The sequence below is a fragment of the Arachis ipaensis genome, chromosome B3 (genome assembly GCF_059453495.1).
Source record: "Arachis ipaensis isolate K30076 ecotype BB chromosome B3, ASM5945349v1, whole genome shotgun sequence".
Lineage (NCBI taxonomy): Eukaryota > Viridiplantae > Streptophyta > Magnoliopsida > Fabales > Fabaceae > Arachis > Arachis ipaensis.
Window position 1 is genome coordinate 108622030 of NC_142438.1, and position 13908 is coordinate 108635937.

The 13908-nt window shown below is 38.2% G+C and overlaps 1 non-coding gene across 1 annotated transcript; it reads left to right on the plus strand.

The window, feature by feature from the left end:
• The first annotated feature begins 10059 nt into the window (after positions 1-10059).
• LOC148571989 (small nucleolar RNA R71) lies at positions 10060-10167 on the plus strand. The gene has a single exon (XR_015907943.1). It is a non-coding gene; the product is annotated as a small nucleolar RNA R71 (small nucleolar RNA).
• Positions 10168-13908: the final 3741 nt, after the last annotated feature.

Genomic DNA, 13908 nt, shown 5'->3' on the forward strand with positions numbered 1-13908 from the left:
AAAAGAGGAGAGCAATTAAGAGGTATTAACCATATCCAATCAAAATTTAGGATGGATGACTCCTATAGTCAACTACCTCAAATTTGATGTCCTCTCCGAGGATGAAAAAGAAACTAGAAGGCTTATTAAAGAAGTACAAAATTATACACTAGTCCACAACATTCTGTACAAAAGTGGGATCTCAACACCCCTCTTGAAATGCATTCTGACCTCCAATACAAAGGAATTCTTAGAGGATGTACACAGTAACATATGTGGAAATCACTTAGGAGCTTGGTCACTGGCCAAAAAGGTTATCCGAGCTGGCTTCTTCTAGCCGACCTTACGAAGGGAAGCGACCGAATTTGTTAACAAGTGCCCACCTTGTCAGAAACATCCCAACTTCTACGTGGCGCCACCTGAGGAACTTATCAGCATTACCTCACCATGGCCATTTGCAAAATAGGGTCTCGACTTGCTCGGACTATTCCCACAAGCACCAAGACAAGTCAAATACCTCATAGTAGAGATTGACTACTTCACTAAATAGATCGAGACAGAGCCCTAGCAACTATCACCACCCAAAGAAGTCAAAAATTCTTGTATAATAATATTGTCACAAGGTTTGGAGTCCCCCACTCCATCACCACAGATAACGAGACTCAATTTACTAACTCGACCTTCAGGAAATTTGTGGCCGACCTCAAAATAAAACACCAGTTTTAATCAGTAGAACACCCCAGGCCAATGGACAGGCTGAAGCTGCTAACAAAGTCATACTAGCCGGGTTAAAATACCGACTACAAGATGCAAAGGGGACTTGGGCTGACGAGCTCCCTCAAGCCCTGTGGGCATATCGGACGACCCCGCTAATAGAGAGGATTATGCCGGTTTGGAAATTTCATAAAAATAACTTCCATTGCAAGTATAGTCCAAACCGACAATCGATCCTCTCAATCAAAGTTTAGAATAGAGATGTCACAATTCAAACCAATTTAACTGGGAGTAGAATCCCGGGTCGTCTTCCCAAGGTACTAGTGACCACAAGTACATAAGTTTGGTTGTGAAATCAGGGTTTTCAGTAATGAAGAAAACAATTAAAGGAATTAAAGAACAATTAAAATTGCAATTAATGAATTAATAAATGAATTAAAGAACTATCAATGTAGTAACAACAAGTAAAGCTCAAAATGATTGAATTGTGGTTCAAAACATAAATGGAACCTTGGCTTGGGTTGAGTTAAGGAATCTCTTTTTTGTCATAACCACAACTATGATAATTATAATGGATTAATCTCACCTAGTCAACCCTTAACATCGAAGAGTAAGTCAAGTGAGCATAGTTGTTCTTAATCCACAAATCCTAGCTAACTTACTAATTACCTTAGTAAAATGCTAGCGCTAGTGGAAACAAGAACAACTAACAATCCAAGAATTATCACTAAATATCGGACATTATGACTCTAGTATCTCATATACTCATTTTCCCAAGCCAAGGAGTGAAAATTTACTCCATATTCAAAGTTGACATTTCCACAAACACTTGGTGTGCATAATCATAAAACATGCCAAAATCGCAAAAGTACTTAAAACTATGAATAATCAATGAACAAAATCAACAATGATAACTCAAATAAACATGTAATAACCACTAAACATCAAAGTCATCAAATAGAACTCAAAATTGTAAAAGTATATATGTATTGATGAAGTGAATTAAAATATATGAAAGTGTAGAACAAGTAGTATAATTAAAAAAAAAATAAGAAATACTTACGATGAAAGCAAGCTAGAATCCAAAATCAAAATAGGAAAATGTAAACTTGTAGTATAAACCCTAATTAAACCCTAAGAAAGTTGAAAGAAAACCTAAAGAAAAACTAAACTAAAACTACCTAAAGCTATCTAAAAAGGCCTAAGTGTGTCATATGGTATCTTCTCCCCTTGCCAGCCCTTCCATATATGCTTCAGACCAAGCAGAAATGGGCCAGAAAGCCTTCAAAATCACGAGCCACATGACTTTTTAATGAAGTCACTCACTGGGACTTGTGCGTACGCACACTTACTGATTTTTATCTTGTGTGTACCCACGGGAGGTTGTGCGTACGCACACTCTAAAATACTCTTCTCCTTTGTTTCTTCATGTTTTCTCCCATTTGCATGCTTCTCTTCCATTCTTATCAAGTCATTCCTACCTATTAGACCTGAAATCACTCATCAAAAAATCAAGGCATCGAATGGAATGAAAGTGGGATAAAATTGATTAAATTAAGCACAAAAGAGCATGTTTTCATAAAAGAGCATGTTTTCACAATTATATGATGAAATCCACTCAATTTAATCCAAAATTTATCATCAAATATGGACTCATCACCCACACTCTACAATGGGGGAGTCACCTTTCCGGCTTACTTACAGGATGGAAGCAATGATCCCCAGAGAGGTAGCTGAAGAACTACCTAGGGTCATATTCTACAATGAAAGAGCTAACATCCAAGCACAGAAAGAAGAGCTCGATCTTTTCCCCGAAGTCTGAGGAATAGCAGGAGGAAGTCCTAAAGCAAAGGATTGCTCTAAGAAACAACCAAAAGGTGATCAAGAAGACCTGTGGTGCCAATGACCTCATCCTGATCCGAAATGACATCAGAGTATAGAAATCAGGAGAAGAAAAGCTGGCTGCAAATTAGAAGGGACCTTACAAAATAGTTGAGGTCTTAGGCAAAGGTTACTACAAAGTGTCTGACGTCCAAGGGGGGAGCTCCCAAGGTCTTGGCAGGCATGCAACCTAAGGGTTTTTTAACGAGGCACCAGCGCAAGGGCTAGGGGTACTCAAGCCCCTAGTACATATGTCTATGTAAAGGAATTTCTGTACTATTAATAAAATCTATTTCTTTAATAGTTTCCTATTTAGAAGGCATTAATTTAAGCTCTATAAATTGCGAAAATCATTGCCCGACCTAAAAATGGTCGGCAAGATGAAGCGACGAGGTACAAATTAATGTAACAAGTTATATAACAACTCATACAAAGCGACCTCAATGAGATCCGATAAAAAATGAGCTGTAAAAATAACTTAACAAAGGCCGACAACTCGAAGTAGAAACTACGAAAGGAATCTAATAAAGTTGCTAAGACCTAAAGTCAAGCAAACAAATAACTTCATTTCAAAAATAGAAGGGTTTTCTGATATATATAAGAGAGAATAACTTTAAACATTACTTTGTAAAAGTTGTGGAAATAACTAAAAATAAAAGATAAAAGTATCCAAGAAAGCTACTAACTATTACAAAAATCAAGTGTTATGAGGACCCACAGGTCAGGCCATTCCGAATATCCAAAATAAAAACAAAGGAAATTAAGAATTTTCGCTAAGAAGCGGGTTAAGATCCTCGCCCGTTGCAACATCTTTTCCCTTAACAGGAGGAGTCAGAGGGAGCACTGGTATGCGAAATTGTTACTCTGAGGTTGTAAAATTTGTTGTTCGTTCTCTCCCTGGAAATGGCGCCAATAACTGGTGCACAATACCATGGTCCAAATATAACTTCACAACTTCGCATAACTAACCAGCAAGTGCACTGGGTCGTCCAAGTAATAAAACCTTACATGAGTAAGGGTCGATCCCACGGAGATTGTTGGTATGAAGCAAGCTATGGTCACCTTGTAAATCTTAGTCAGGCGGATATCAAATGGTTATAGAGTTTTCGAATAATAATAATAAATAAACAGAAAATAAAGATAGAAATACTTATGTAATTCATTGGTGAGAATTTCAGATAAACGTATAGAGATGCTTTCGTTCCTCTGAATCTCTGCTTTCTCGTTGTCTTCATCCAATCAGTCTTAATCCTCTCCATGGCAAGCTTTCTGTAAGGGCATCACCGTTGTCAATGGCTACATCCCATCCTCTCTGTGAAAATGGTCCAAATGCTCTGTCACGGCATGGCTAATCATTTGGAGGTTCTCGATCATACTGGAATAGGATTCACCCTCCTTTTGCGTCTGTCACTACACCCAGCACTCGCGAGTTTGAAGTTCGTCACAGTCATTCAATCCCTGAATCCTACTCGGAATACCACAGACAAGGTTTAGACTTTCCGGACTCTCATGAATGCCGCCATCAATCTAGCTTATACCACGAAGATTCTGATTAAGAGATCCAAGAGATATTCATTCAATCTAAGGTGGAACGGAAGTGGTTGTCAGGCACGCGTTCGTAGGGGAATGATGATGATTGTCACATTCATCATATTCATATTGAAGTGCGAATGAATATCTTAGAAGCGGAATAAGTTGAATTGAATAGAGAAACAGTAGTACTTTGCATTAATTCGTGAGGAACAACAGAGCTCCACACCTTAATCTATGGAGTGTAGAAACTCTACCGTTGAAAATACATAAGTGATGAAGGTTCAGGCATGGCCGAGAGACCAGCCCCCAAATGTGATCAATATGATCTAAAGATGAACTAAAAATCATAAGATGTCTAAAAGACTAGTAAAAAGTTCTATTTATACTAAACTAGTTACTAGGGTTTACAGAAATAAGTAATTGATGCATAAATCCACTTCCGGGGCCCACTTGGTGTGTGCTTGGGCTGAGCTTGAAGTTTACACATGCAGAGGCTTCTTCTGGAGTTGAACGCCAAGTTGTAACGTGTTTTTGGTGTTTAACTCTGGTTCGTGACGTGTTTCTGCCGTTTAACTCCAGACTGCAGCGTAGAACTCGCGTTCAACGCCCTTTTGTATCATCTAAACTCGGCCAAAGTATGGACTATTATATATTTCTGGAAAGCCCTAGATGTCTACTTTCCAACGCAATTAGAAGCGCGCCATTTTGAGTTCTGTAGCTCCAGAAACTTTACTTTGAATATAGGGAGGTCAGAATCCAACAGCATCAGCAGTCCTTCTCCAACCTCTGAATCTGATTTTTGCTCAAGTCCCTCAATTTCAGCCAGAAAATACCTGAAATCACAGAAAAACACACAAACTCATAGTAAAGTCCAGAAATGTGAATTTAACATAAAAACTAATAAAAACATCTCTAAAAGTAACTAGATCCTACTAAAAATATACTAAAAACAATGCCAAAAAGCGTATAAATTATCCGCTCATCACAACACCAAACTTAAATTGTTTCTTGTCCCCAAGCAACTGAAAATCAAATGGGATAAAAAGAAGAGAATATACTATAAATTCCAAACTCTCAATGAAACTTAGCTCCAATCAGATGAGCGGGACTTGTAGCTTTTTGCCTCTTGAATAGTTTTGGCATCTCACTTTATCCATTGAAGTTCAGAATGATTGGCATCTATAGGAACTCAGAGTTCAGATAGTGTTATTGATTCTCCTAGTTCAGTATGTTGATTCTTGAACACAGCTACTTTATGAGTCTTGGCCGTGGCCCTAAGCACTTTGCTTTCCAGTATTACCACCGGATACATAAATGCCATAGACACATAATTGGGTGAACCTTTTCAGATTGTGACTCAGCTTTGCTAAAGTCCCCAATTAGAGGTGTCCAGGGTTCTTAAGCACACTCTGCTTTTGCTTTGGACCTTGAGTTTAACTGCTCAGTCTCAAGTTTTCACTTGATACCTTCACGCCACAAGCACATGGTTAGGGACAGCTTGGTTTAGCCGCTTAGGCCAGGATTTTATTCCTTTAGGTCCTCCTATCCACTGATGCTCAAAGCCTTGGATCCTTTTTAATTACCCTTGCCTTTTAGTTTTAAGGGTTATTGGCTTTTTGCTCTTGCCTTTTGGTTTTAAGAGCTTTTGGCTTTTTCTGCTTGCTTTTTCTTTTTCTATTTTTTTTTGCCATTTTTTTTTTTGCAAGCTTTTGTATTCACTGCTTTTTCTTGCTTCAAGAATCATTTTTATGATTTTTCAAATTATCAAATAACATGTCTCCTTGTCATCATTCTTTCAAGAGCCAACATATTTAACATTCTTAAACAACAACTTCAAAAGACATATGCATTGTTCAAACATTCATTCAGAAAACAAAAAGTATTGTCTCCACATTAAAATAATTAAACTAAGTTCAAGGATAAATTCGAAACTCATGTACTTCTTGTTCTTTTGTAATTAAAATATTTTTCCATTTAAGAGAGGTGATGGATTCATATTCACTACTTTAATGCATAGACACTTAGACACTAATGATCATGTAATAAAGACACAAACATAGATAAACATTTAACATAAGAAAACAAAAAATAGAAGGTTTAAGAACAAGGAATGAGTCCACCTTAGTGATGGTGGCGTTTTCTCCTTGAGGAACCAATGATGTCCTTGAGCTCTTTTATGTCTCTTCCTTGTCTTTGTTGCTCCTCCCTCATAGCTCTTTGATCTTCTCTAATTTCATGGAGGATGATGGAGTGCTCTTGATGTTCCACCCTTAGTTGTCCCATGTTGGAACTTAGTTCTCCTAGGGAGGTGTTGATTTTCTCCCAAAAATTCTGTGGAGGAAAGTGCATCCCTTGAGGTATCTCAGGGATTTCTTGATGATGAGCTTCCTCACGTGTTTCTTGAGCTCCATGAGTGGGCTCTCTTGTTTGCTCCATCCTTTTCTTAGTGATGGGCTTCTCTTCCTCAATGGGAATGTCTCCTTCTATGAAAGCTCCAGCTGAGTAACATAGATGGCAAATAAGATGAGGGAAAGCTAGCCTTGCCAAAGGGGAGGGCTTTTCGGCTATTTTGTAGAGTTCAAGGGAGATGACTTCATGAACTTCTACTTCCTCTCCAATCATGATGCTATGAATCATGATGGCTCGATCCACAGTAACTTCAGATCGGTTGCTAGTGGGAATGATGGAGCATTGGATGAACTCCAACCATCCTCTAGCCACAGGCTTAAGGTCCAGTCTTCTAAGTTGAACCGGTTTGCCTTTTAAGTCAATCTTCCATTGAGCTCCTTCCACACATATGTCCATGAGGACTTGGTCCAACCTTTGATCAAAGTTGACCCTTCTAGTGTAGGGGCGTGCATCTTCTTGCATCATAGGCATGTCAAACGCCAACCTCACATTTTTCAGACTAAAATCTAAGTATTTCCCCCGAACCATGGTGAGATAATTCTTTGGGTTTGGGTTCTTACTTTGATCATGGTTCTTAGTGATCCATGCATTGGCATAGAACTCTTGAACCATTAGGATGCCGACTTGTTGGATGGGGTTTGTTAGAACTTCCCAACCTATTCTTTGGATTTCATGTCGGATCTCCGGATACTCATTTCTCTTGAGCTTGAAAGGGACCTCGGAGATCACCTTCTTCTTGGCCACAACATCATAGAAGTGGTCTTGATGAGCTTTGGAGATGAATCTTTCCATCTCCCATGACTCGAAGGTAGAAGCTTTTGTCTTCCCTTTCCCTTTTCTAGAGGATTCTCCGGTCTTAGGTGCCATCAATGGTAATGGAAAAACAAAAAGCTTATGCTTTTACCACACCAAACTCAGAATATTGCTCGCCCTCGAGCAAGAGAAGAAAGAATAGATGAAGAAGAAGAAGAAAATATGGAGGAGAGGAGGGAGAGGTGTATTCAGCCAAGAAGGGGAAGAGAGGGTTGTGTTGTGTGAAAATGAGGAAGAATGGAGGGCTTTATATAGGGAGGGGAGGGGGTTTAGTTTCGGCCATATAGGGTGGGTTTGGGTGGGAAATTGATTTTGAATTTTGAAGGTAGGTGGAGTTTATGAGGTAGGTTTATGGGGAAGAGTGGATGGATGTGAGTGGTGAAGTGGTGATAGGGAAGAGAGATTTAGGTGATTGGTGAAGAGTTTTGGGGAAGAGTGTTTATTGGGAGGAGAGGATGAACATTGAGAAGAGGGAAGAGAGTGAGTGGTGGTAGGTGGGGATTCTGTAGGGTCCACAGATGCTGAGATGATCCTGTGGGATCCACAGATCCTGAGGTGTCAAGGAATTGCATCCCTGCACCAATTAGGCATGTAAAATGCCTTTTCATGCAATTCTGGTGTTTAAACGCCGAATTGATGCTTGTTCTGGGCGTTCAGCGCCCATCTGCAGCATGTTTCTAGCGTTCAGCGCCAGCTTTCCTCAGTGTGCATTCCTGGCGTCTGAACGCCAGGATGCTGCTTGTTTTGGGTGTTCAACGCCAGATCCATGCTCTGTTCTGGCGTTGAATGCCAGCCAGATGCTCCTTACTGGCGTTTAAACGCCAGTAAGCCCTTCCTCCAGGGTGTGATTTTTCTTCTGCTGTTTTTGATTCTGTTTTTGATTTTTCTATTTATTTTGTGACTCCACATGATCATGAACCTAATAAAACATGAAAGAACAATAAAAATAAAAATAAAATTAGATAAATAAAAATTGGGTTGCCTCCCAACAAGCGCTTCTTTAATGTCAATAGCTTGACAGTGGGCTCTCATGGAGCCTCACAGATGTTCAGAGCATTGTTGAGACTTTCCAACACCAAACTTAGAGTTTGGATATGGGAGTTCAACACCAAACTTAGAGTTTGGTTGTGGCCTCTCAACACCAAACTTAAAGTTTGACTGTGGGGGCTCTGGTTGACTCTGTTTTGAGAGAAGCTTATTGTGCCTCTTTTCCATGTTTACAGAAGGATGTCCTTGAGTTTTAAACTCAAGGGAGTCCTCATTCAATTGAAGGACTAGTTCACCTCTGTTAACATCAATCACAGCTCTTGCTGTGGCTAGGAAGGGTCTTCCAAGGATGATGGATTCATCCTCATCCTTCCCAGTATCTAGGATTATGAAATCAGCAGGGATGTAAAGGCCTTCAACCTTTACTAATACGTCCTCTACTTGTCCATAAGCCTATTTTCTGGAATTGTCTGCCATCTCTAATGAGATTTTAGCAGCTTGTACCTCAAAAATTTCCAGTTTCTCCATTACAGAGAGTGGCATGAGGTTTATTCCTGACCCAAGATCACATAGAGCCTTCTCAAAGGTCATGGTGCCTATGGTACAAGGTATTAGGAACTTTCCAGGATCCTGTTTCTTCTGAGGCAATCTCAGTTGATCCAATGCATTTAGTTCATTGGTGAACAGGGGAGGTTCATCTCCCCAAGTCTCTTTACCAAATAAATTGGCATTCAGCTTCATGATTGCACCAAGAAACTTAGCAACTTGCTCTTCAGTAACATCCTCATTCTCTTCAGAAGAAGAATACTCATCAGAGCTCATGAAGGGCGTAAGGAGGTTCAATGGAATCTCTATGGTCTCTAGATGAGTCTCAGATTCCTTTGGTTCCTCAGAGGGAAACTCCTTATTGATCACTGTACGTCCCAGGAGGTCTTCCTCCTTAGTATTCACGTCCTCCCCTTCCTCTCTAGGTTCGGCCATGTTGACTATGTCAATGGCCTTGCACTCTCCTTTTGAATTTTCTTCTGTATTGCTTGGGAGAGCACTAGGAGGGGTTTCAGTGATCTTCTTACTCAGCTGGCCCACTTGTGCCTCCAAATTTCTAATGGAGGACCTTGTTTCATTCATGAAACTCACAGTGGCCTTAGATAGATCAGAGACTAAGTTTGCTAAATTAGAGGTATTTTGTTCAGAGTTCTCTGTCTGTTGCTGAGTGGATGATGGAAAAGGCTTGCTATTGCTAAACCTGTTTCTTCCACCATTATTAAAGCCTTGTTGAGGCTTTTGTTGATCCTTCCATGAGAAATTTGGGTGATTTCTCCATGAGGGGTTATAGGTGTCTCCATAAGGTTCACCCATATAATTTACCTCTGCTATTGCAGGGTTCTCAGGATCATAGGCTTCTTCTTCAGAAGATGCCTCTTGAGTACTGTTGGATGCAGCTTGCATTCCATTCAGACTCTGAGAAATCATATTGACTTGCTGAGTCAATATTTTATTCTGAGCCAATATGGCATTCAGAGTATCAATTTTAAAAACTCCCTTCTTCTGAGGCGTCCCATTACTCACAGGGTTCCTCTCAGAAGTGTACATGAACTGGTTATTAGCAACCATGTCAATGAGTTCTTGAGCTTCTGCAGGCATTTTCTTTAGGTGAATGGATCCACCTGCAGAAGTATCCAATGACATCTTAGCTAATTCAGACAGACCATCATAGAATATATCCAGGATGGTCCATTCTGAAAGCATGTCAGAAGGACACTTTTTGGTCAATTCCTTGTATCTCTCCCAAGCTTCATAGAGGGATTCACCTTCTTTCTGTCTGAAGGTTTGAACATCCACTCTAAGCTTACTCAGCTTTTGAGGAGGAAAGAACTTGGCTAAGAAAGCCTTGACCAGCTTATCCCAAGAGTTCAGGCTATCTTTGGGTTGAGAATTCAACCATACTCTAGCTCTGTCTCTTACAGCAAACAGGAAAAGCATAAGCCTGTAGACTTCAGGATCTACTCCATTAGTCTTAACAGTATCACAGATCTGCAAGAATTCAGTTAAGAACTAAAAAGGAGCTTCAGATGGAAGTCCATGAAACTTGCAGTTTTGTTGCATCAGAGAAACTAATTGAGGTTTCAGCTCAAAATTGTTTGCTCCAATGGCAGGAATTGAGATGTTTCTTCCATGTAAATTGGAATTAGGTGCAGTAAAGTCACCAAGCATCCTCCTTGCATTATTATTTTCGGCTGCCATCTCCTCTTCCTGTTCAAAAATTTCTGTAAGGTTATCTCTGGATTGTTGTATTTTAGCTTCTCTTAGTTTCCTCTTCAGAGTCCTTTCAGGTTCAGGATCTGCTTCAACAAGAATGTTCTTGTCCTTGCTCCTGCTCATATGAAAAAGAGGGAACAGAAAAATAATAATAATAGGGATCCTTTTTACCCAGGTATACAGGTTTCCCTGTGTGAGTAGAAGAAGAAAAAAATGTAATGTAAAGAAGGGAAGAAAAGAAAATTCGAACACAGATGGAAGAGGGGGTTCGAATTTGGGTGAGATGAAGTGTTAGTAGATCAATAAATAAATAGAAGGAGATGAGAGAGAGAGGATTTTCGAAAATAAAATTTTGAAAAGGGGTTAGTGATTTTCGAAAATTAGGAATGAAATCAAATTAAAATTGAAAATTGAAATAACTATTTAATTAAAAAGAATTTTTGAAAAAGAGGGAAGAGATTTTCGAAAATTAGAGAGAGAGTTAGTTAGGTAGTTTTGAAAAAGATAAGAAACAAACAAAAAGTCAATTAGTTAGTTGAAAAAGATTTGAAAATCAATTTTGAAAAGATAAGAAGATAAGAAGTTAGAAAAGATATTTGAAAATCAAATTTTTGAAAAAGATAAGATTTTAAAAAAAGATATGATAGAAAGATATGATTAGAATTAGTTTTGAAAAAGATTTGATTTTTAAAATCACAATTAATGACTTGGTTCACAAGAAATCACAAGATATGATTCTAGAACTTAAAGTTTGAATCTTTCTTAACAAGCAAGTAACAAACTAGAAATTTTTGAATCAAAATATTAATTGTTGATGATATTTTCGAAAATATGATAAAATTAAGAAAAAGATTTTGAAAATATTTTGAAAAAGATTTTTGAAATTTTCGAAAAGAAAAAAAATGGAAAAGATATGATTTTTTTTAAAAAAAAGATTTGAAAAAGAAAAGATTTTTAAATTGAAAATTTGATTTGACTCATAAGAAACAACTAAGTTTTAAAAAGTTTTGAAAAAGTCAACTCAAATTTTCGAAATTTATGAGTGAAAAAGGGAAAGATATTTTTTTTATTTTTGAATTTTTAATGATGAAAGAGAAAAACATGAAAATGATGCAATGCATGAAAATTTTGGATCAAAACAATGAATGCATGCAAGAATGCTATGAATGTCAAGATGAACACACTTTGAAGATCATGAATTCATGATGAACATCAAGAACTTATTTTTGAAAATTTTATATGCAAAGAAAACATGCAATACACCAAACTTAGAAATCTTTCATGTTCAGACACTATGAATGCAAAAATACACATGAAAAACAAGAAAAGACACAAAACAAGAAAACATCAAGATCAAACAAGAAGATTTACCAAGAACAACTTGAAGATCATGAAGAACACTATGAATGCATAAATTTTTGAAAAATGCAAAATGAATATGCAATTGACACCAAACTTACAATTTGACTCAAGACTCAAACAAGAAACATGAAATATTTTTTATTTTTATGATTTTCTAATTTTTTTTGTATTTTTCGAAAATTAATTTGAAAAAGAAAAATAAGGATTCCAAAATTTTTAATATGAATTCCAGGAATCTTGCATTCTTAGTCTAAAGCTTCAGTCCAAGAATTAGACATGGCTCACTAGCCAGCCAAGCTTTCAATGAAAGCTCCGGTCCAAAACACTAGACATGGCCAATGGCCAGCCAAGCTTTAAGTGACAAATCAAGCATACAGCAGCTGATGGATTAGTAACAACTAGCTTGCTCTTGATAATATTGGGTTGGAAGCCCCAGTCCAAAAGAATTTAGACATGGCTTTACAGCCAGCCAGGCTTTACATGCTTCATGAAACTCTAGAATTCATTCTTAAAAATTCTGAAGAACATAATATAATTTTTTTTTTTTTGAAAATATTTTTTTTTAGGAAAAACGAAAAAGAGGAAAATATTTTTGAAAAATTTTTTGAAAACTTTTTGAAAATAAAATAAGAAGAATATTACCCAATCTGAGCAACAAGATGAACCGTCAGTTGTCCAAACTCGAATAATCCCCGGCAACGGCGCCAAAAACTTGGTATGCGAAATTGTTACTCTGAGGTTGTAAAATTTGTTGTTCGTTCTCTCCCTGGCAATGGCGCCAATAACTGGTGCACAATACCATGGTCCAAATATAACTTCACAACTTCGCACAACTAACCAGCAAGTGCACTGGGTCATCCAAGTAATAAAACCTTACGTGAGTAAGGGTTGATCCCACGGAGATTGTTGGTATGAAGCAAGCTATGGTCACCTTGTAAATCTCAGTCAGGCGGATATCAAATGGTTATAGAGTTTTCGAATAATAATAATAAATAAACAGAAAATAAAGATAGAAATACTTATGTAATTCATTGGTGAGAATTTCAGATAAGCGTATAGAGATGCTTTCGTTCCTCTGAATCTCTGCTTTCCCACTGTCTTCATCCAATCAGTCTTAATCCTCTCCATGGCAAGCTTTCTGTAAGGGCATCACCGTTGTCAATGGCTACATCCCATCCTCTCTATGAAAATGGTCCAAATGCTCTGTCACGGCATGGCTAATCATCTGAAGGTTCTCGGTCATACTGGAATAGGATTCACCCTCCTTTTGCGTCTGTCACTACGCCCAGCACTCGCTAGTTTGAAGTTCGTTACAGTCATTCAATCCCTGAATCCTACTCGGAATACCACAGACAAGGTTTAGACTTTTCGGACTCTCATGAATGCCGCCATCAATCTAACTTATACCACGAAGATTCTGATTAAGAGATCCAAGAGATATTCATTCAATCTAAAGTGGAACGGAAGTGGTTTTCAGGCACGCGTTTGTAGGGGAATGATGATGATTGTCACGTTCATCATATTCATATTGAAGTGCGAATGAATATCTTAGAAGCGGAATAAGTTGAATTGAATAGAGAAATAGTAGTACTTTGCATTAATTTGTGAGGAACAGCAGAGCTCCACACCTTAATCTATGGAGTGTAGAAACTCTACCGTTGAAAATACATAAGTGATGAAGGTTCAGGCATGGCCGAGAGGCCAGCCCCCAAACGTGATCAATATGATCTAAAGATGAACTAAAAATCATAAGATGTCTAAAAGACTAGTAAAAAGTTCTATTTATACTAAACTAGTTACTAGGGTTTACAGAAATAAGTAATTGATGCATAAATCCACTTCCGGGGCCCACTTGGTGTGTGCTTGGGCTGAGCTTGAAGTTTACACGTGCAGAGGCTTCTTCTAGAGTTGAACGCCAAGTTGTAACGTGTTTTTGGCATTCAACTCTGGTTCGTGACGTGTTTCTGGCGT